Below are 21,914 nucleotides of genomic sequence, written 5' to 3' on the forward strand. Positions count from 1 at the left end.
TGCAAGCATAGCAGGAGGCGGCAGAAAGTTAGGTCGGCGGATGAGATTAAGAAGTTTGCGGGGATATGGTGGCCACACCTAGCAAAGGACAGGGTTAATGTGGAGGCATGGGTGAGTCCTTTGCCCTGCAGTGGACCTAGTCAGGCTAATGATGATGGTATGTGTCGCACCTGCTGCTTCGTGCTATCAGCTGGCCCATGCTTCGCCGACCAGACTAGCCAAATTTGTGATGTGGGTTTTCTATTGCACCTGCATTTGTGTACACAGAGGACTTGAATGGTAGCAGATGATCCTGTGCATGTGTTCACGCCACAGCACACATGACCCACACTGAAAGCTTCTCTGCCTTTAGTAAGACAGCTGCATCAGTCTGGGGCATAACGTATCCCAGTGCTAGAGTATGAGTAAATTCCTCTGGAATTTTAATCTGGTATCAGGTAGCATAGCGCAAAAGAAGGCTAGCGCGGCTGCCTAATATTCTCTTGGGCAGCTGTGTTGGATTTTCAGTGCCTGTTAGTGTAATCCGTGAAAGTTCACTGTAACCCATTCGTTTCGATGTAAATTAGAAAGCCCTTAGAGCCCTCTACTTTTTAATGATAATAATGCAGCAATTCAATTGCACCTGTTCTCTTTTAACACAGTAAAATGCTGCTGGGTCGAGGTCACAGTTTTACTTTGTAGGTGTGCTCAGGCTGTCATCATCATCAGCAGCAGCAGCAGCCTGACTACGCCCACTGCAGGGCAAAGGCCTCTCCCATGTCTCTCCAATTAACCCTGTCCTTTGCCAGTTGCGGCCACTGTATCCCCACAAACTTCTTAATCTCATCCACCCACCATTATCATTACCAAGCTCATACAAATGGATTGATGCATGTAGTGTCAGGTGCATAATGTGATACCACCAGCTCACCCAAAGCTGTACTCAGATTTGCCTCATTGCTGCAGGAGCAATAAGGCAGGCTTGAGGCTGAGTGGTGCAAAAACATGATTTTTCAAGAATGTCTTTGTGGAAATTGCAATTAATCATTGAATTTGCTTTCATTTTAGGAGCTGCACACAAGCTGTGCGCCTATCCATGCTGATCATGCTGGCCAGGTACGCTTATGGTTACATTACTAGGTTTCATTTCATTTCATTTATTTTACCCTCAGGGCTTTCGCATTACAGAGGGGGTGGGACAGTGAAGAAAACACTACATAGATCAAAAACAGGGCTATGTATAAGAACAATATTGAAAGATCCTAGAGACAGAGGACGAAAACATTGAGAACAAAAGTACAGGAGTAAAAAGAAATAAATAAAAAGATTACAAAAAAAAGAAACCTTATGTAGTCTATATATGAGTAAACAACATATCACAATTGGTCTGATTCTAATAGTGCGAGTAATTTGCTTTTAAAACGCGCAGTGTCGCTAACACAGGTGGCTGTGGGTGAAAGATTATTCCAGTCACGACATGTTTTAGGGAGGAAGGAATTAGAGCAGGTCACTGTGCGGCAGTGTGGAACAGCTACTTTTTGATTGTGGTCTATGCGAGGCGAGATGAAAGATGGTGCCTTTACACAGATGGCTTTCAGGCAAGGATTGTGATAGTAAATTTTATGGAAGAGGCAAATGCGTGAAAGCTTACGGCGAGTGGAGAGTAAGGGGAGTTTAAGATTAGATTTCATTTTTGTTACACTGGCAGTGCGATGGTAGTTTCCAACGATGAAACGGACGCTTCGATTCTGCACGGCCTCGAGTTCATTTGTTAATATGATGGTGTCAGGATCCCAAATTGAACATGCGTACTCTAGTTGCGGACGAATGAGTGTAGTATACAGTAGCATTTTCAATGAAGGTGGAGAGGATGAAAAATTCCTGCGGACGTACCCTAGCATGCGGTTAGCCTTTGAAATAATGAACCTGATATGAGCTTTCCAAGAAAGGTTAGAACAAACATTAACGCCAAGATACTTGTAAGACGAGACTGGATTCAGCTGAGTGTCGTTAATAAAATAATCTGGGCTCGTTTGCTCGTTACGGGTTACGCGCATGCATTTGCATTTAGATATGTTTAATTCCATTTTCCACAATTGACACCAGTCATAAGTTTCATTTAAGTCTGTCTGTAGCTGAATAATATCATCAGTGTTATTAATTACTCTGTAAATTACGCAGTCGTCAGCAAACAAGCACATGTTAGATGAAATCTTTAAAGGTAAGTCATTGATGTATATTAGAAATAATAACGGGCCAAGAACCGACCCTTGGGGCACACCTGAATGTACTGGCACTGGTGATGAGTCGTGGTTATTTGCGAAGACGAACTGAGTACGGTTACTAAGAAAGGCACGAATCCAATTGAGTACATTAGGGTCAATGTTAAGTTGGCTCAGTTTTAAAAGTAAAAGAGAATGACTGACTTTATCGAAGGCTTTTGAAAAATCTAAAAATAAGCAATCAGTAATGAGTCCAGAGTCTAAAGAAACATGCAAGTCGTTAGTGAAAATCATTAACTGCGTTTCACACGAGAAGAATTTGCGAAAACCATGCTGTTTCGGAGTAAAGAACTGGTTTGATTCTAGGAAATTAACAAGATGACTAAATATGATGTGCTCTAGAACTTTACATGGAACGGAAGTAAGTGAGATGGGACGATAATTACGTGGATCTTGCGTTTCCCCTGATTTGTGCACTGGGATTACTTTGCCGGTGAGCCAGTCATTTGGAAGGGTGTGATGGTTTAAAGACTGCGAAAAAATACAATGTAGAATAATGGAAGAATATTCTACGGTATTTTTCAAGAATTTAGTACTGAGGCCATCGATACCACAAGAGGATGACGTTTTAAGTTGGTTAATAATGCCACGAATTCCTTCTAAGGAGATGACGATGGGATCCATTGGTAAAAAGTGATATTCTATGAGCGAAGGTAGGAGGGAAGTGCCGGTGGGGCTAGAGAAGGCTTTGATAAAAGTGCTATTGAGAAGCGATGCGCACAGGTGGTCAGGAACTGGATCCCCATCCGGGGTAAATAGTTGTATGGTGGTATTTTCTTTGCCTTTCACTGTGTTCCAAAACTGCTTCGGGTCATTGCTTAGCATAGCTGGAAGAGTCTGATTAAAGAAGGTAAATTTGCTTGATTTTAATGCCTGTGAATAAGCGACTGCAGCGGCTTTATACGCGGACCACCTGACAGCAGAGTGTGTGAAGCGAGCTGTCCTGAAAAGCCTTTTTTTCTTATTGGAAAGCCTATTAAGATACCTGTTGTACCAGGGTGCAGCACTGTTGCTATATACCTTTTTGATTGGTATGTATTTATTTACGAGGTCAGAAACTTTAGATTTGAAGATCTCCCAGTTACGATGTACGCTACGGTCGAGATAAACACTCAAAAATTCATCTAAAAATAAAGACATATTGTTATTAATAGCCTGGAAGTCAGCCTTGCTGTAATCTCTGATGTATTTGAACTGCTTACGTGAGCGTGATAGGGGTAGAGAGAGGTTGAAGTTGATTATCACGTGATCGCTTAACCCAGGCAAATGAATGATAGAAGACACGATGTCTGGAGATGATGTGAGGATGAGATCAAGAAGGGATGAGGCAGTGGGAGTGACACGTGTGGGGAGCTCAATAAGTTGCGATAATCCGAAATCGGAACATATGTGAAGGAAGTGGTTAGAATTGGAACACGAAGAAAGAAAGACTGGACTACCATGATTCCACTCAATGTCTGGGAAGTTGAAATCTCCTAAAAGAAAAACGCTCACATCCGGAAAGCGCACAGAAATTGTATTGAGGCAGTCGTGTAAATCTTCACAGAAACTAATGGGGCTTGACGGTGGTCGATAGCAGACACCAATAACAAGTTTCTTAAAACGGAAAGTTATACAGCACCACACAATTTCTAAACTAGTCACTACGGCAACACGAAAGCATTCAATTCGGTCGTTGACAGCAAGTAAAACACCACCACCTTGCCTTTCATATCTGTCACATCGAAATATGTTGTAATTTTTTTCACAAAAAAATAGTTCACTGTTGGACACGTTATCAGACAGCCATGTCTCTGTTAAGGCAATAATATCAGCGCTACAATCATTTATCAATGCACTCAAGTCATCTCTTTTGGGCAAAAGACTTCTTATGTTAGTAAAAACCACACTCAGACCAATGTTCTCAATGGCAGTACCACCACCCCTGGCGGGCCCCTACGTTCCAGTACCAGCTAGAGTTCGACCAGAGCGAAGGGAGCGCGGAGACTGAATGGGTTCACTGTTTAGAGCAGGTCCAATTTCAAACACTAGGTCAGTTTCCGCATTATATCCATAGCATTTGCCATTGGCAATTAGTTTGTTGTGCCTTAAATTGACTTTTAAACCAAACTCTTTCGCATAGTCAATTAGCCGCTTTCTCGCCTTACGTGTCGCCGCAGAAAAATCTTCACTCATAGATACTTCCTTTTCCATCAGCATCGATCGCTTTGAGTGCACCTGCACCTTGGTTTTATGCGCGGCGAATTTTACTATCACGGGCCTGGTTTTGTTCTCGTCGAATCTACCGATTCGGTGCGCACGAGCAATGCAGTCACTCGTTAAAGAGAGTTCTAATGTTTCGGCAATTAGGTTAAGAACTTTTTCTTCACATTGCTCGTTAGTCTCGGTAGAGCTATCATCAAATCCATAAAAGATAAGGTTGTCACGCCGTGAGCGGTCCTCGCTATCATCTAAACGAGCACGCAAAGCATGTGTTTCCTTTTGCACAAGTTCAAGTGCTTTACGTGTATTGCAAAGATCCCGTTGCAAGTTTTCAAAACCAGTCGCTACGTTTTCTACAGCTTCGAGACGCTTTCTGATATCGGCAATATCGCGTGTTGCCGCCTGTTGGTCTCGCTTCAACTCGGATAAGTCGTCAGACATTGTAGCCTGGGCTGCTTCTATGCGAATGGACCTTTGACGTATGTCATCCAGGATTTTCGAAATTTCCGGGAGCGAAGCATTTCCAGGACCAGGGTTACTTTCTATATCACCACATATCAACAAAAGAAGAACACTGAAGGGTTGCAGCACTGCTTCTGGGCGTGGAAGCACAACTAAACACCGGTCATCAGATTTAAAACATTCATAAGGAAGTTGACTGACCTGCACAAGGAACAGAGGCCAGCGTGAGGCCATTGCTGCTGCGGTGCTTCCACGCCCACTGACAACAGTGCTCGGGTTGCTCGGTTTTGTTGCCGACGTCAGCGCCGCACTTGTCGTTGTCGATGTTCCTCCGGATGCCTTGTTTGCAGCGAAGTCTCCCAGCGCCACCACTTGATTCAAGCAGACGACGCAACTTGGCAACGAAGAGTTGAAGGCTAGCGCGTCAGGATTGTTGGGAAACAGATCCAAGGACGGGTCTGCGACGACGCTCCCGCAGGCCGGAGCCGATGAAGGGCCATACCCGCAGGGGTCCAAGAAAGCGCCGAGAAACTGCACAAGGAACAGAGGCCAGCGTGAGGCCATTGCTGCTGCGGTGCTTCCACGCCCACTCATGTTTTCATAATGGCAGTTGTGGATTTCTGTGTGGTTTTAAAACATAAATTGTATAAGTATTTGGCCTGCCACAAAAGTATAGTGGTGCATTCAAGGCCAGTGTTACAAAGGGATGTTTTGATTGCTGCAAGAACTTGAAGGCCCCTGTGTGGTCACTGTGGAAGGCCCCCTCCCTACTTAGGAATTCCTATTTGTGTTACTCAGTCATTTGGCAGAGAAATAGTGTATAGAGATAAGGGATGGAAGAATGCTTCCAACTAAAGAAAAAAATCCAGCAAGCAGTCATAGAAGCAGAAGTACAAAAATGGCAAGGCTTTCTCTAATTTACATCGAATCTTTTTCACTTAGACTTCTTCTTGCATAGAACGGCTGATGCTTGGCTTACACACATATTTTCTTTAGGTATACAGTAGGTCTCACATTCTTATATGATATGGTCACGGTGCCAAAAATGATGGTGGTGTTAGAAAACTCGGAATATAGAGGAATGTCTTACAATCAGCAGCGAGACGTGAGGCCAGTGTTCCTCGAACTTTCATGTCTGGCTGATGCAGCAGCTGTTCTGGTTATACAACTTCAAGTAGAAGTTAGATACAGAGCACGAATTGTACTATCTATACAACTCGCAGCGTGCTCGACATTGCACTCGTTTCGCTTACATGCTCCCATATTTCATTTGTTAAAAAGTGGCCAAAAGTGCTCAATAAGCTGAGTAGGCATCAGAAAGGCACTTCGACCTCGTATATAGCAGTAGAGTTCTTACAGAATAATATAGCTTGTGTAAGTATGGAATGACCACAATTGAAAGGCCACATTTCTTTTCAACTAAAGTGGCTGTTTGGACTTGTTGGTCAGTGATCATGGTTAAAGAATGCAGTGTGAAAAAACAAGGACAAATGAAAAAGTGGACAGGACTGGCGGGTGTCCATTTCATCGCATGTTTTTGTCTTTTCGCACTGCATTCTTTAACCGTGATCACATTTCTTTGTCCTTTACATTTTTTTACAAAGCTCATGCTTGCAAATGTTAGAACATACGAAAAAAAAATGAAGCCTGGCTGATAACCGCCAGAAATTTTGACCTGCCAAATGTACTCACGAATGCAACAGTGAGACAGGTGGGCAAAAAACAGCAGTACAACTTTTTTTAGATTTTTGTCAGTAGTGGTGCTTGTACTATAGCTACTGCTAGGATAACATGTCTTGCCTCTGCAGCTCTGTTGCCTTCATGCATATATTTTGTAAATGAAAGGTTTTTGTGACTTGTAGCCGGCCTTCAAGGTGCTGGTGTTTTGGCATCTGTTTTAACCTCTGTATGCAAAAGCCTTGCCAAAAATAGCTATCAGGAAATGCGTCCATTGGAAGAAAAGTGACATAGGATTGCGATCATTCTGTACATACACCAGTTATCTCATTCTTTGAAGAATGCTGGAGCCAGGTGCAAGGTTGTGAGGGCCTTTTGGCCCCTAATAAGCTTGAGCACCTTTGCCCACTCATTTACTAATGGAAGCCAGGCATTAGTAAGTGAAAAAAGCACAATGTCAAGCACAGCTTAACAAATGTAAACTGTGCTCGGTTGTGTTTTTTCTCATTTCTTTGCTACATGATTGAAGATAAAGGTGCTATCAAAGTAAATAGAAGGCAGTATTAGTGAAAATTTTTGATTTCATAGCCTAATTTAGATTGTCCAAATTATATAGTGCACCAATAAATTTCGCACATTACGGTTTGAAGGCAGGTGTACTTTGTCCAGGCCGGCTGTTGCATCAACCCAATATTAAGGGAGTAGAACTTGCATACCTAGCTGCCTCATCTCCACAATCTTGTGGGTCATTGTAACTTGTCCATCTGGACAGGGGAATGTTTCCAATGCTGCCTTTGTTTTTCGGCACCATGTCTAGCAGATGCAAGGAACTGCCAAGCTCCCGACCGCTCAGCTAAAAACAGTGTCAGGCGCAATGCAAGCATCAACCTTCCTACATGATTACAATTGCAATTACGATTGAAATGAGGTTTCTGGCAGTAAATTCAGTTGTGAGTCATTGCTCATGCTGTGTACTTCCTTTGCCCCTCATCTCTGGGTCCTATTCCTTCTTGATAGTCTTCCTGGTCTCAGCTTCTGTGATAGCCTGTTGACATGCTCATGCTGTGTACTTCCTTTGCCCCGCATCTCTGGGTCCTATTCCTTCTTGATAGTCTTCCTGGTCTGAGCTTCTGTGATAGCCTGTTGACATACACGAGAGATGGCATCTATGAATTTAGAGTGTTATTGGCTTTGACTGAAAAACATGCACTTTCCAGGACTACTACCTGCAGATGTGCCATATCTGTTTTCATAGCCACTGTTGTGCTGTAGCTTTGCTATCCACTTCCCTATTTTGTAATCGAAGATTTCTAGGCTGTAGCAGGCCAGACACATATAACTGTAATGCATAGAGTGCTGTATACATTAGTTAAAATTCATCGTCATCAGCCTGACTACACCCAATGCAGGGCAAAGGCCTCTCCCATGTCTCTCCAATTAACCCTGTCCTCTGCCAATTGTGGCCACCGTATCCCCGCAAAACTTCTTAATCTCATCCGCCCACCTAATTTTCTGCCGCCCCCTGCTACATTTACCTTCTCATGGAATCCACTCTGTTACCCTCAAGGACCAGCATTTGTCTTGCCTTCGCCTTACATTCCCTGCCCGAGCCCATTTCTTCCTCTTGATTTCAAATAGGATTTCATTAACCCGCGTTTTTTCCCTCATCCATTCCGCCCGCGTCCGGTCTCTTAACGTTACACCTATCATTTTTCTTTCTATAGCTCGCTGCGTTGTCCTTGAATTAAGCTGAACCCTCATTGTTAGCCTCCACATTTCTGCCCCATAGGTGAGTACCAGTAAGATACAGCTGTGTTAGACTTTTCTCTTGGGGGATATTGGCAAACTGGCTTTCACGATCTGAGAGAACCTGCCATATGCGCTCCACCCCGTTCTTATTTTTCTAGTTATTTCCCTCTCATGATCCGGATCAGCGGTCACTACCTGCCCTAAGTATATATATCCTCTTACTACTTCTAGCACCTCGCTACCAATTGTGAACTGCTGCTCCCTTGCTAGACTGTTGAGCATTACTTTGGTTTTCTGCATGTTCATTTCTAGCCCCACAATTCTGCTCTGCCTCTCTAACTCATTCATCATGCTTTGCAGTTCATATCCTGAGTGGCTTAGCAAGGCAATGCCATCAGGGAATCTCAAATTACTTAGGTATTCTCCAGTAACTCTTCTCCCCAACTGTTCCCATTTCAGGCCCCGGAACACCTCGTGTAAACAGGCGGTGAATAGCATTGGTGAAATCGTGTCTCCCTGCCTGACACCTTGCCTTATTGGAATTTTATTGCTGACCTTATGGAGAACTATGGTAGCTGTGCAGTCGTTATAAATATCTTCCAATATTTTCACATAACACTCTTCTACACCCTGATTCCACAATGCCTGCATGACAGCTGTGGTTCCACCGAGTCAATTGCTGTCTGGTAGTCAATGAAGGCTATATATTGGGGTTGGTTGTATTCTGCCCATTTCTCTATCACCTGATTGATTGCATGAATGTGGTCTCTTGTTGAGTATCCTTTATGAAAGCCTGCCTGATCATTTGATTGATTGAATTCGAAGGTTGTCCTGAGTCTATTAGTGATTACCTTAGTAAATACCTTGTAGACAATGGATAGTAAGCTGATCGGTCTGTAAATCTTCAAGTCCTTGACATCTTCTTTCTTATGAATTAAAATAATGTTCGCATTCTTTCAAGCTCCTGATACGCTCGTGGTCACGAGGCAAGCGTATGCAGGGTGGCTAGTTTCTCTAGCATAATCTCTCCTCCATCCTTCAACAAATCTGCTGTTACCTGATCCTCACCAGCTGCTTTACCCCTTTGCATTGCTCCTGAGGCTTTCTTTACTTCCTCCCTCGTTACTGGCGGGATGTCCCATTGCTGTGCTCTACTGCCTCTCTCTGTAACGTTCTGATTACATTCACTACTGTAGAGATTTGTGTAGAACTCTTCGGCTACTTTAACTATCTTATCCATATTGCTTATGACATTGCCCGCTTTGTCTTTTAGCGCATACATCTGGTTTTTACCAGTGATTAGTTTTCTCTTCACTGATTTTAGGCTATCTCCATGCTTTAGAGCATGCCAGGTTTTCTCCATGTTAAACTTTCTTATGTTGGCTACCTTGCACTTATAAATAACTTCGATAGCTCCCCTAGTCCTATTCTATCTCTGAAGTTAGACGTCCTCATGCTTTGGCGTTTCTTCATCAGATCTTTCGTCTCCTGAGATAGCTTGCAGGTATCCTCTCGAATGATCTGACCACCTACTTCTGCAGCACGCTGCAATGAATTTAAATATGTATTTAAAGATAACAGTTAAGGTGGGAGATTGAGCTTTGAGATTTGCACTTCAACTCTGGAGTTATGCCGCTGCTACACAGAATACTTGATCGCCGTAGAGATATTTCATCATCTCGCACCAAACTGCTGTGGCGCCACTGTCACAGTTGATAATTTTGCTGGGAAGCTGTTGTAGCACTCACGCAGTTTTGAAAAGGTGGTATTCATTGTTTTTGTGCTATTGGCAACAGTAATAATACGCTTGCTGCAGTGTTTTCTGGCCAGCCTTCTTTTTTTTCAGTGAAATAATTTGTACATTTCATGTTGAGTATTCTTTCAGCGATTAAATTGCTTTGATTTTATTCCTTAGTGTATAGTTGCGAGTGCTCCATGTCTGAGTGCAAATTTCTACCACTGAAAAGCCTTCAAAATCTTGATAGATGTCCACACTGTTCTAGGGACTCTGTGGCTATTGGAAATGCCCATTTAGCTGCATTCAAGTGCCACTGAGTTGATAGCCATTTGAAAGCCTTCAAAATGCCTGTGTGACACGGTTATTAGATTTTGTGCAGGTTTGATGCTGAGCAGCCTGCGTGCTTGAGTCGGGTTTTCCAATGTCTGTATTTCAAACCTGAAACTTTTCGAAATCATCATTAGTTCATTAATGGAAGAACTACTTGTGCCCTTTTCTGGAATTTCCAGAAAACAGATGAACTGAATTTTTTTGCATATACTGCTACCTTTTTGCAGGTGCTGCAGTGAGAACCTGTATCAAGACGCCAACCTGCTGGATTTGGAGAAACTGAAGAAATTGTTTAGCCACTGTGTGGCACCCATCATGAGGGATGTGGCATTAATAAAGCCAGTTAAGGTGACCTTATCTTTGTCCTTTTGCAAGCATGCTACACACATGAGAGGCATCCCACGAAGCACCGTTTCTGCAAAGCTTGTTATCTCACAACATGCATGCTGAATGAGGCAGTGACAGACAGATCAGGAGACCTTAAGGTAGGGCATTGGCGTAACGTGTTGAGCAGTGATGTAGGAGCCTTGCAGCCATGCAAGGCATTATCGCTATCATGATGGTAACTCCATTTGACACTGTCTAGTGCTCTGTGAGCCAGACTCGGCTCTTGAACATTCTGAGACTCGCCCTTGGCTCTCGGACATTCTGGAAGCCTCACCCGGCTTGCGCATATTACGCGAGGATGTCTCCTGCTGTACGAGCCTTACGCGGCTTGCGCACTTTATGTGAGAGATGTCTCGCGTTTGCGAGCTTGCTCGGCTTGCGCAAATTATGTGAATTATGTCTCGCGTTCTGCGACCTCATTCAATCGTCGCATTTTGCGTGGCAATAAACACGCAAAGATAGGCACGCAAAATTCACGCTCAATATTTTCAATAGGGAAGTTGTGTCAAAGGTTCAACGATGCGCCAAAAGTTCTTGACGAATCGGCGATGAAAATCGCACAGTCCAAGGAATATGCGTATATCTATCTCGTGATTAGGCTGTGGTAATTCTGCGATCGGAGCTATCTTCTGAGAGTCTGGGCGAACACCATCCTTGCTTACGACGTGACCAAGTAACAGTAGCTCCTCGTAGGCGAAGTGGCACTTTTCTGGTTTTAGTGTTAGGCCTGAAGACTTGATTGTCTCCAGCACTATTCGAAAGCTTCTGAGGCGGTCTTCAAAGCTTGAGCAGAAGACAACAACGTCATCTAAGTACAATGTTCAGATTTGCCACATCAAGCCTGCGAGCACCGTATCCATTATTCGCTGGAACGTCGCTGGGGCAGAGCAGAGGCCGAATGGCATCACCTTGAACACGAGGAGTCATTCTGGTGTAATGAATGCAGTCTTCTCGTGATCTCTTTCGTTGACTTCAGTTTGCCAGTAGCCGCTCCTCAGGACCATCGATCAAAAGTACTTAGCGTTGCATAGCTGATCGAATTTATCGTCGATGCGGGGGAGCGGGTAGACATCCTTCTTCGTAACGCTGTTCAGGCGGCGGTAATCGACGTAAAAGCGAAGGGTGCCGTCTTTCTTTTTCACTAGGACGACTGGTGCGACCCAGGGGCTCTTTGATGGCTGGATGGCGTCGTCACGAAGCATTTCCTCAACTTGCTTGCTGATAGCTCGGCGTTCTAGCGGCGTTCTAGAAGGTATGGCTTTGTCTGTGGAAAGCTTGATCGACTTCGATCGAAGGTCGATGATCGCCCGATGTTCATTCAGGAAGTCGATCCCCAAAATCACGTCTCGCGATCAGTGCTGGAGGACCAGGAAGGCAGTGCGCGAGTGTGACTCTTCCTGATTTGTGCTTATTCTGCATTCTAAACTTTTGTGTGCGCACGGTAAGGTCGTTGATGCCACCACCTCGCATAATTTGTACTGGTAATGCGCCATAAGCTTAAACCTGAGTGCGTGATTTACGGCCAGCACGCTCTGATAGCTCTGTCTGGATTATGGAATTAATCAAATTGACTATGAAGCTTTTTTATTTTTCGAGTGCGCATAATTTTGACAAGCGACGCCTGCACATGCACCGTACGATGAATGTAGCAACATATGCGAGCTTCTATTCATTTTCTTAGCAATTGCTACTTCCCCTTATGAACTGCGGGTAGCAGCCGTTACTAACTCATTGGTAAGTAAATGTTACTAACTGCAGTCACTAACAAGGTAGTAACATATGTGACATTCAGGTACTACCCCAAAGTTAGTAAGTACTACTACCTTTTTTCTAAGAGTGTATACTTCATGCCTTTTGAGGCGAGGGTAGAAACATTACGAGCAGCGTGACGCAAATATATAGCTGTTGAGAAAATGTCCTCCTCCACCATTTTATTTCAAACAGGGTAGTTTCATCGTTTGCCCACATAATCATCATCATCCATTTATGTATGCTAGGCACTGTGGTAGAAATGAAAATGAAAGCGGACAAAAAGGAAGACACTTTTTTACTCTTCTAGAGCAGAGAGGTCGTTATTATGGTTGATTTCGTTTCTGATGTTAAGATAGCAGGAAAAGACATAAAAAACGTATTAAATAGCGCGCACGAACTGGCAAACGATGATGATGACCATAGCAGACGACCAGGGAAACCGAGGGTCCTCCACGGACGAAAAGGTAGCGAAAGTTGGCGCACGCTGCTCCACAGGACCCCACTATATGTGCACTTGCACCTTGACTGCAACATCCCCTCAACGCTTTTTTCTCGCCTTTGTAAAAGCATGTGTTAGAATACCTCACTTATGTATGGCTGATTTTTTCATGCCGTTACTTGCATGAATAACTCTAAACTGGATCCAAGTTTTAACAAGCAGCCATCAGCAGATTTCACCCAGCTTTCTTTCTGCAATCTCGCGCGTCCCCCATTTCATTGCCCTTGGGCACCAGCTTTTTAATAAACACATTATAACCCTCCTTACAGTGTTTCGTAACAGGCTATCATTGATGACTATGAAGTCTGCAATCAGTACCAGCACTGAAATCCTCTAGAACAATATTTTGGATGCTCCTAAATGGCCTGCTTCTAATGTTATTGAGAATTCACACCATAACCTAAAATATTCACACCGTCTTGCATGTTTGTTGCATTCAAAAACCCTGCTCCATATCAGGAGGGTATTCTAATGGCACAAATATAATTTTTCTAAGATCGTGGGATGAATTCAGACCTTAGCCGCTTGTTTTATTCTCTCGGACTATTGTTGAAGCTCCAGTGTTGCGTCAGTAGAGGTGAATCGTCAAATTTCATCGCCTCATGTAGAAACATCATGATGAATATAGCGCCAAAAATGAGGACGAATGTGGGAGAAAGACACAACATGAGTGCTTTTTCGGAACTAAAATTTTAATGGCAAAACACATCATATATACCCATCTCGTGAAAGTAAATAAAAAGAAACATACATGGCATCATCAAGAAAAACCTTAAGGGGCAATACATCTGAACAGTGCGAGTAACCTAAATGGTGCGAAGGCAGGAAATTTCATGGTCACAATTACGAAGGGCAAAAACTAAAAAAACACAAAAGAAAAAAAGGAGCGAAGGGACGGAAATGAGTTGCACGTGTGGTCCAGCTATACCAGTTCTTTTGCTGTTAAATGAATTGACAGTGCGCTTATGCATATATTTCCCTGTCGCGAAATATAAAGCCTGATTTCGCACTGGAGTCGTTCCGTATAAAGGGCTGAAATTTCAGCTTGCACATAAAGGGGATTACAGTTTTTTCCTACATACTGGCCTACATTCCGACATTTCGCGACAGTGATGTTCCGGCGTCCAATAAGGAACACGCAGAGTGGAAGCAGAAGAAGAAGAAGAGCGTTTATTAGCGATTGCGTCATCATCATTGCGTGCCGGTATATATAGCCTACAGGCGGCTCCGTGATAACTGCCACGTGTTACATATAGCGGGCTGGCCAGATCCCACGCAGGTAGCGCATGCGCAACTGATACAATACATCTCCCTCGATGCAATGTTAAAAGTCTGAGAGCAAAATACGAGACACTTGGAAACCCTGGTCGTTGCGGAGACGACTGGGCTGTCGCTTTTGTCGGGTGGACCGCCCTGGCACTTATTGCGGGGGCTGTGTTGAAGGTTGTGACGTTCCCGCATTTCCCTGAAAAATGTCTTCGCTGTCAGAGTCCTCTTCTGTTAAGTCACTGCGGAATGGCTTACGTGGGACTAGAAGATGTTGTCGTTTCCGACGAAGCACTTTGTTGTCCTCCGTAAGGACGCGATAAGACCATGGCGCCACCAGACCCATGACTCGAGCAGAGGTTTTCCTTTGGAGAGTCTTTCCTGACGTGGTTTGCGCCGAACCGTCTGTGGGCTGGAGGGCGACGCGAAGTCTGGTAACCGAGTGCGTAACCTCCTACCTTGAAGGAGCTCTCCGGGGGACCGCTCTTCGGCTAGCGGAGTCAAGCGATAGTTGAGCAGACCCAACCAGAAGTCCTCTTTGCGCTCGCCAGTCGTGTTCATTATTCGTTTGAGGATTTGGACTCCTTTCTTGGGGAGGCCATTGCACCATGGAAATCTCGGACTCGACGTCACAAGCTTCAAGTCCCATCTGGATGCGAACAACGCAACTTCATGGGATGAGAACTCAGGACCGTTGTCAGTGCAGACATCCAATGGAATGCCATATCTCGTAAATATTTAGCTATGTTTAGCAATGACAGAGCATCTCGTTGTGTCAGAGAGCTTTTCGACTTCATGGAAGTTTGGAAACGCATCGAACACGCATAGGTAAGGTTTCCATCGTACATGAAGTTGTCTACACCCACTCTGTACGAGGCATGGTCTGGAATCGGCTTAAGCACCAGAGGTTCGATTTGTTGTTTGTACGCCTATCGTTGACAAAGAGAACAGATTTTGGCCATGTTTGCATTGTCCGCATTCTGTCCCGGCCAGAATACTAAGCGACGGGCTGTCGCTTCGCACTTATTGATGCCCATGTGACCTTCATGAATGCGACCGAGTATGTGTTGAAGCTCCAGTGTTGCGGCAGTAAAGGTGAATCGTCAAATTTCATCGTCTCATGTAGAAATATCATGATGAATTTAGCGCGAGTATTTCAACTTTCAAAGCTTCTGGGATGACGACCTTTGTCCCCTTCATAAGAATGCCTTTAACTTCTGGTAACTCAGGACCGAACGGTTTTACCCATCCTTTAATTTCTTCTCCATTCCTTACTTGCCGCAAAACTGCCTGCAAATCTGGATTATTGGCTGTCGCTTCTGCCAGTAGATCAAACATTTTCTTGCCTACCAATGCAAAAGTCAAGCCCACTGCATGAATGCGACGTCATCAGAGAAGTAATCTTTGTCATTTGGAACGGCTGACGACGAACTTGATAGCATATCGGCCAGGAAGAGACGCTTGCCAGGGACAAAGTGAACAACATTATCGTGCCTTAGCAAGCGCAGAAAAAACCGCTGCAGTATTCGTGGCATGTCACCAATGGCTTTCGAAGCAATGGCTATCTGTGGTTTGTAGTCGGTTTCGATAGTGAACGTGCGGCCGTAAGCAAAATGAAAAAAACTTCTCACAGCCGAAAGTAATGGCCATCGTCTCTTTTTCTATTTGCGCGTGCCTGTGTTCTGCCTCCGTCATTGTGCGCGGTTCATAAGTGACCGGCCGTCAACTATCGCCATACTTCTGAAGGGCAGAACCAATCCCATTTTTGAAGCATCTGCTAAAGTCTAAAATGGTTTCTCTAGGAGGATTGAAAATGGCTAGTAAAGGTGGACCTCTCAATGACTTACAGAGAGCATGCCATTCTTCACAGGGATTTGCGGACCATTAAAACATGGCGTCTTTTTTAATGATGCTCCGTAGAAGCGTCGTCCTTGCCCCTAGGTGCGGTATGTATTTCCCGAAGTAGTTGACGACCCCGAGAACTCTGTGAACTCCGGCTGTCTTTCGGCCGAGACATTTCACTAAACGGTGCGATCAGTGCGGGGCTAAGTCTTATGTCTTTATTTATGATGTCGCCCAAGAAATCAATCTCGATGACACCGAATTTGCACTTCTCCGCATTGAGCGTCCGGCCAGCCTTTTTAGCTACTTTCAAGGCTGTGCGGAGGCGAGTATCGCGCTCTTTCCTTGGGCTACCCCATATCAATATATCATCTATGTAAATTCTTATCCCTGGGGCCTGGTCAAATATTACATTCATAGTTCTCTGGAAAACCTCAGGCGTCGAAGCAATGCCAAAGGGAAGTCTCAAGAATCAGTAGCGCCCAAAGGGCGTTCTAATTGTGCACAGGTTTGACAATGGAGTGCATATTGCAACCGCGCAAAACAACGCAGGAGGAAGAGAGGAAAGCACGGGACCTGTGCTTTCCTGTGCTGTGCTTTCCTGTGCTTTCCCCTCTTCGTCCTGCGTCGTTTTTCGCGGTGGCAAAATGCAGTCCATTGTCAACCACCAACTAGCCCGCCTTCACTTGTTACATGCACACCTTTGATCCAGCTTCGTCGAAGGGAATTTGGTGGAAGCTAGAGTACGCATCGATAAGAGAGAAAAAAGCGGCCCGGGCAAGCTCAGCCTCAATGTTTTCTCGTTTAGGCATTTGATAATGTTCTCGCTTCAGGCACTCGTCAATTCTCCTGGGGTCAGTGCATGCGCGCAGTTTGCAATCTTTTTTCCTTGCTGCAACAAAGAGGCTCAGCCAATCCGTCGGTTCGCTTACTTTGGCGACGACGCCGGCGCGTTCCATTCGATCCAGCTCTTCTGCCAGGGACTCGAGAAACGGCAATGGCGTCCGTCGCACGGGGTGGACTATCGGTGTTGCATCCTCCCGCAGCACCATGTGGTATTTGTCGTGCTAGACAGCGGATTCCCTGAAACAGCTCGGTAAATTTATTAATCACTTGGTCAGTGCTGTTCGTGTGCACAGCGTTCACAGAACGGGACGCGAGTCCTACCGCTTCGCCTGCAGACAGCCCAAGCATGGCCTGGCTGCTCTCCTTTACAATGAAGAAGTCGAAGAACCCTCTCTGGTCGTTCGCAACCACTTGAAGCGTAGCCACGCCGATGTGCTTTATAACGTCATCGCTGTGTGAGCGGAGCCCGGAGGGGCTTGCTCTTAAACCAGGCTTCGCTTTGAGCCTTTGCAAAATAGAGTAAAGCAACAAACTCGCTTGCGAGGGTGTGTCTACTTTAAGAGACACTAGTTCGGAAGCCACCCTCGCGCTGATGACCCAATCGGCGCCGTTGCCTGATCTGACGTCGAGGATTTCAAAGCTTTCCTGCTCGTCGCGTACCTCGCTTTCCTGCTTTCCTGGTACTCTTTTTTTCCAGCACGTCGAAGAGCGGTTTGCGCCATGGCACCGAAAACATGTTTTTCCGAAGGCTGGGCATCTGCCTCGTTCGTGGAAGCGGTTGCACATATACCATTTCAGTCTGCCCGTTTTGATCTGAGCCACTTCCTGTTTTCAATGAGGTTCGTTAAGCTCCGAACATTCTGCACATTGTGCACATTATTCAGAAGTTGAACATTTCATTTGCTGGCGCGGTACGATTTCTGTTATTTTCCTCTCTGCGTGAGCCCATGCATTGTTTTGCTCGGCGCATACCTCTTCAGCTTTGCAAATTTGTTCCACCCTCAATAACGTTAGGTCTTTAACTTTCAGCATCTTTTCGCGCAGTTTCAGATTGTTTGCGCCAAACACAACCTGGTCACAGGCCATGCAGTCATTTAAGGTTCCAGAACTGCAACTTCGCGCAAGTCTTTTCAGGTCCCGTGAACAATGTTCGAAAGGTTCGCCCTCACCTTGGGTTCTTGAATGGAAGACATACTGTTCGTACATTTCGTACTGCTGCTGTTTGCACTATTCCTCGAACTTCTTGGTAACTCTTTCATAATCTTCCTTTCATTCGCTCTCCGAAAACGAAAATTTGTTAAATACCTCTAGGGCATCCTCCCCGGCTGCCGTGAACAGCAGTGCGGTCTCAGCTCCATCCTCCGTGGTTCTTTCGTCGGCCCCGTGGCCGGCAGGAAACGCTCGAACCGCTGCTTGAGGAGGCTCCAGTTCATTGCGCTTCTACCGGACAGCACCAACGGCTGCGGTGGCTTCGTTAAATCTATCCTGTACTGCACAGCGATTCCCCTTCTATCAGAGCGTTACTGCGTACGTTAACACGATCACACTCCTGACACTATGTTCCGGCGTCCAACAACGATCACGCAGATTGGAAGCAGCGATAAGAAGAACGTTTATTAGCGATTGCGTGTCGGGATGTATACCCTAGAGGCTACTCCATGAGGACCACGACGTGTTACAGATAGCATGCTGGCCAGAGCCCACACAGAGAGCGCATGCACAACTGACACAATACAAGGGAAATACGTGCATAAGTGCACCGTCAATTGATTTATCGGCAGAACAACTGGCATACGTGCACAACGCGTGGAATTGATTTCCATTTCTTCCCTCCTTTTTGTTTCTTTTGAGTTTTTTTTTTGCTCTTCGTGATTGTGACCATGAAGTTTCCTGCTTTTGCTCCATTGATGTTAGCAGTCTTCAAATCTATCGCCACCTAAGGTTCTTCTTGATGTTATCATGTATGTTTTTTTTTATTTACTTTCACGAGATGAGTATGTATCATGTGTTTTTCCATTAAATATTTAGTACGAAAAAGCGCTCGTGTTGTGTTTTCCTCCCACTTTGGTCCCCGTTTTTGACGCTGACTAAATCATGAATAACATTCAACTTGCCCAACTTTCCACCTTATTCATGCAGGAACTCCGGGTCTTTTTACCGCTTACCGTCACATAACCAACTATAACCCATGGTTCCTTCTGCAATAGCTGCGCAAACTCTGTTGCGCAGCTGCGCTTAGCTCATTGCAGTGCTTCTCAAGATTCATTCTCTTTTTGCCGCTAAAATCTGGAATAATCTTCCCCTCACTAGCCTATGCTTACTAACCTCTTTTCTCTTGAACTGGTCACAACAAAAATCTATGCAGTAAATCACAATGTTAGTCTAATGTTTTCGGGGAAGCAGCCAGTGTGGAGAACGTTTGGAATAAGGGAGTAATTACTCATTAGCACCGACCTAAGCGCTATCATATGGCTACAAAAAGAAAAGCTACACAGGTTCCACAGAAACTTAGTAGATCAAGGAAAATTTTCCCTGGTCTCGGGTTTGAAACCGGAACCGCTGCCTCACTGAGGTAGGGCTGCAAACCAGGGCGGTTAGCATATGATGGGGCGAGCTTCGAAGTGGTAGCGGGTTTGTTCCAATATTTTCGCAGAATTCCTCAAGGTTCAAATGGGACCCTCATCAATCCAACCTTCCAATCGACTCCGTGCACCACTCCGATCCACAGCACTTCAAGGATGCCATCCAATCTCTCATTAGTGCAACATTCAGCCCATCCCTCATGTAATACCCCATTCTTGGGGCCTTTGAGTAATTGATAATAAATAAAGAAATTTGTTATAATGAATTCCTCAATACCATCCACCCATGTGCCGCCGTACAGCTTCAAAATAAAGCTTCAAAACTTTCCTTTCTAGCTCTATGGTTGCGATTAAATGCGAATGCTCTAATTATTCCCTTATTAGTAAGTAGAGAATTCATCAAGCTTCCTTGCTAAAACATTGTCCGTAGGAAAATATTAATTTTTAATTCATGCACACTTCAGATACCCGCACACATATTATACATTAAATGCATGCCCATATGTCTCTTGCAGTGCTGCAAGTAGGGAGACAGGGAGGAGGCCTGTATACATATTACGGTGACCATTGCTGTAGATTGCTTGGAAAGCTTCAAGTACACTTTTTTTCTCTGTCAGATGTGCAAATCCACTGAAGGGTTCTATTTTCAATTGCTGACAAATAATTTAAAGTATGTGGTCTTAGCGATTTGAAAATTTTGAATTTGTAATTATGATGGTTTTTAGCCCCTTGTACTCCAGCCTTGCTTGTTCCAATAAATGTGTTCGGCCCGATGGAAAATTCGCGATAAGAATCGCTTAGTCATTCTGAAACCGTTAATGGATGTTTAGCGGCAGCATAAATTTCAGTGCAGGCAGGGCAACTTGCAGTAAGATTTCAAGCTCAGTACCAAAACCTGTGATGGATACGAAGCAGAAACAACGTCGTGTGCCTCACAAATCGGTCGCGAACACTGCAACCAACGCCACGAGTACAACTACCTGCAAAATGCCAAGCTCATTTCAGCATTCGGAAAACAGGGTGTACATAGCGAGCTTCCGCAGGGGCACATTTCTCTGCCTTGACGGAAAAGCGCTCACTCCGACCCTCCTTCTCCCACTACGCGAGAATTTTTCACGTGCTTTACCGCTTATGCAGGCGCAGTAAATTCACCGTAAGCACTTGTTACTCGCCGCTGTCCTTTGTGATCATTTCAGCAATTAGGAACGCTTCCGATGACCACAAACAGCTCCAACTAAACGCTTTTTGACACCGCCATAGCGTAGGTTTTGTGTTTGGTTGGTTGATTGGTTGTTATTTAATGACCCAAATTCAAGCGACTCGGGGTATCAGGGACGCCCTAGTGAAGGGCTCCGGAAATTTCGTCCAAATGGGGTTCTATAAACGTGCACTGACATTGCACAGGCGCTTTGCAGACGCCAAAAGCAGCGCCATAGAAACGCGTTCAAGAGCAGACAGGAGCAGCGGCGCTTCGTTCGCCATTGACAGGGACAGAGTCCTTCCCGCGCTCTGCACAGTCTCCTCTGATGCACTGTAACTATGGTAAGGCGACCATAGCGTAATCCTGGGAGCATAGTATACTGACTCTATCAGGGAGATACCCTTCATGATGTGCCCCAGCAGCGTAACCAGTAGCGGCCCGCTTTCTAGAGTATTCGATCGCATCGCCAGCACCATCGCACTGTGTTTGAGTTGATCTTTCGCAAGCAGACGCATTTTTTCAACAGTCACCACTGGTGTCTGCCAACAAAAAAGTGTAACTTTTTGTCCTTTGATGCACCAGGTACACGACGGTCTGGCAAATCTAATTGCCGATGAACTCAGCAACGCGTTGAAGACTGGGCAACTACAGCTGGCTTCAACGCCACTTCTTTCACCAGCAGCGCGGAATGACTTAATTGCTAAGTACCTACAACGATCGGTTGACAATCACAGAAGCGCAAAGAACACCTCTGACCCAATTGTAATGTTTGATTTTCTCCGATTGCCTGGATATGGCTTACCAACTTAGAAAACGATGACAGGGCTCATCATTGACAGGGCTCAGCATATGTGTGTGATTGTTGTTAACAGATGGTTTTGCCCTGGCTACAAAGAGGAGGACGAAAACTGCACACATTTCGCGTGCCATGCAGTAGACCCGTAGCCTGGTGATGGTTTCGTTCGTTCTGCTTTAAGGGCCGATCATGAGCGGTTGCCAGTCGCACACCATGCTATCCTACCAGTGATCCAAGATGACGATATCCAGGGCAGCGCCGGCGAGTACCGACAGAACGGTCCATCACCCTGCCGTGGACGCTGATCGAACTGTCGAGGGAACT

Source organism: Amblyomma mixtum, chromosome 10 (assembly GCF_055824585.1).
Source record: "Amblyomma mixtum isolate Tamu chromosome 10, ASM5582458v1, whole genome shotgun sequence".
In the NCBI taxonomy this organism is placed as follows: Eukaryota; Metazoa; Arthropoda; class Arachnida; order Ixodida; family Ixodidae; genus Amblyomma; species Amblyomma mixtum.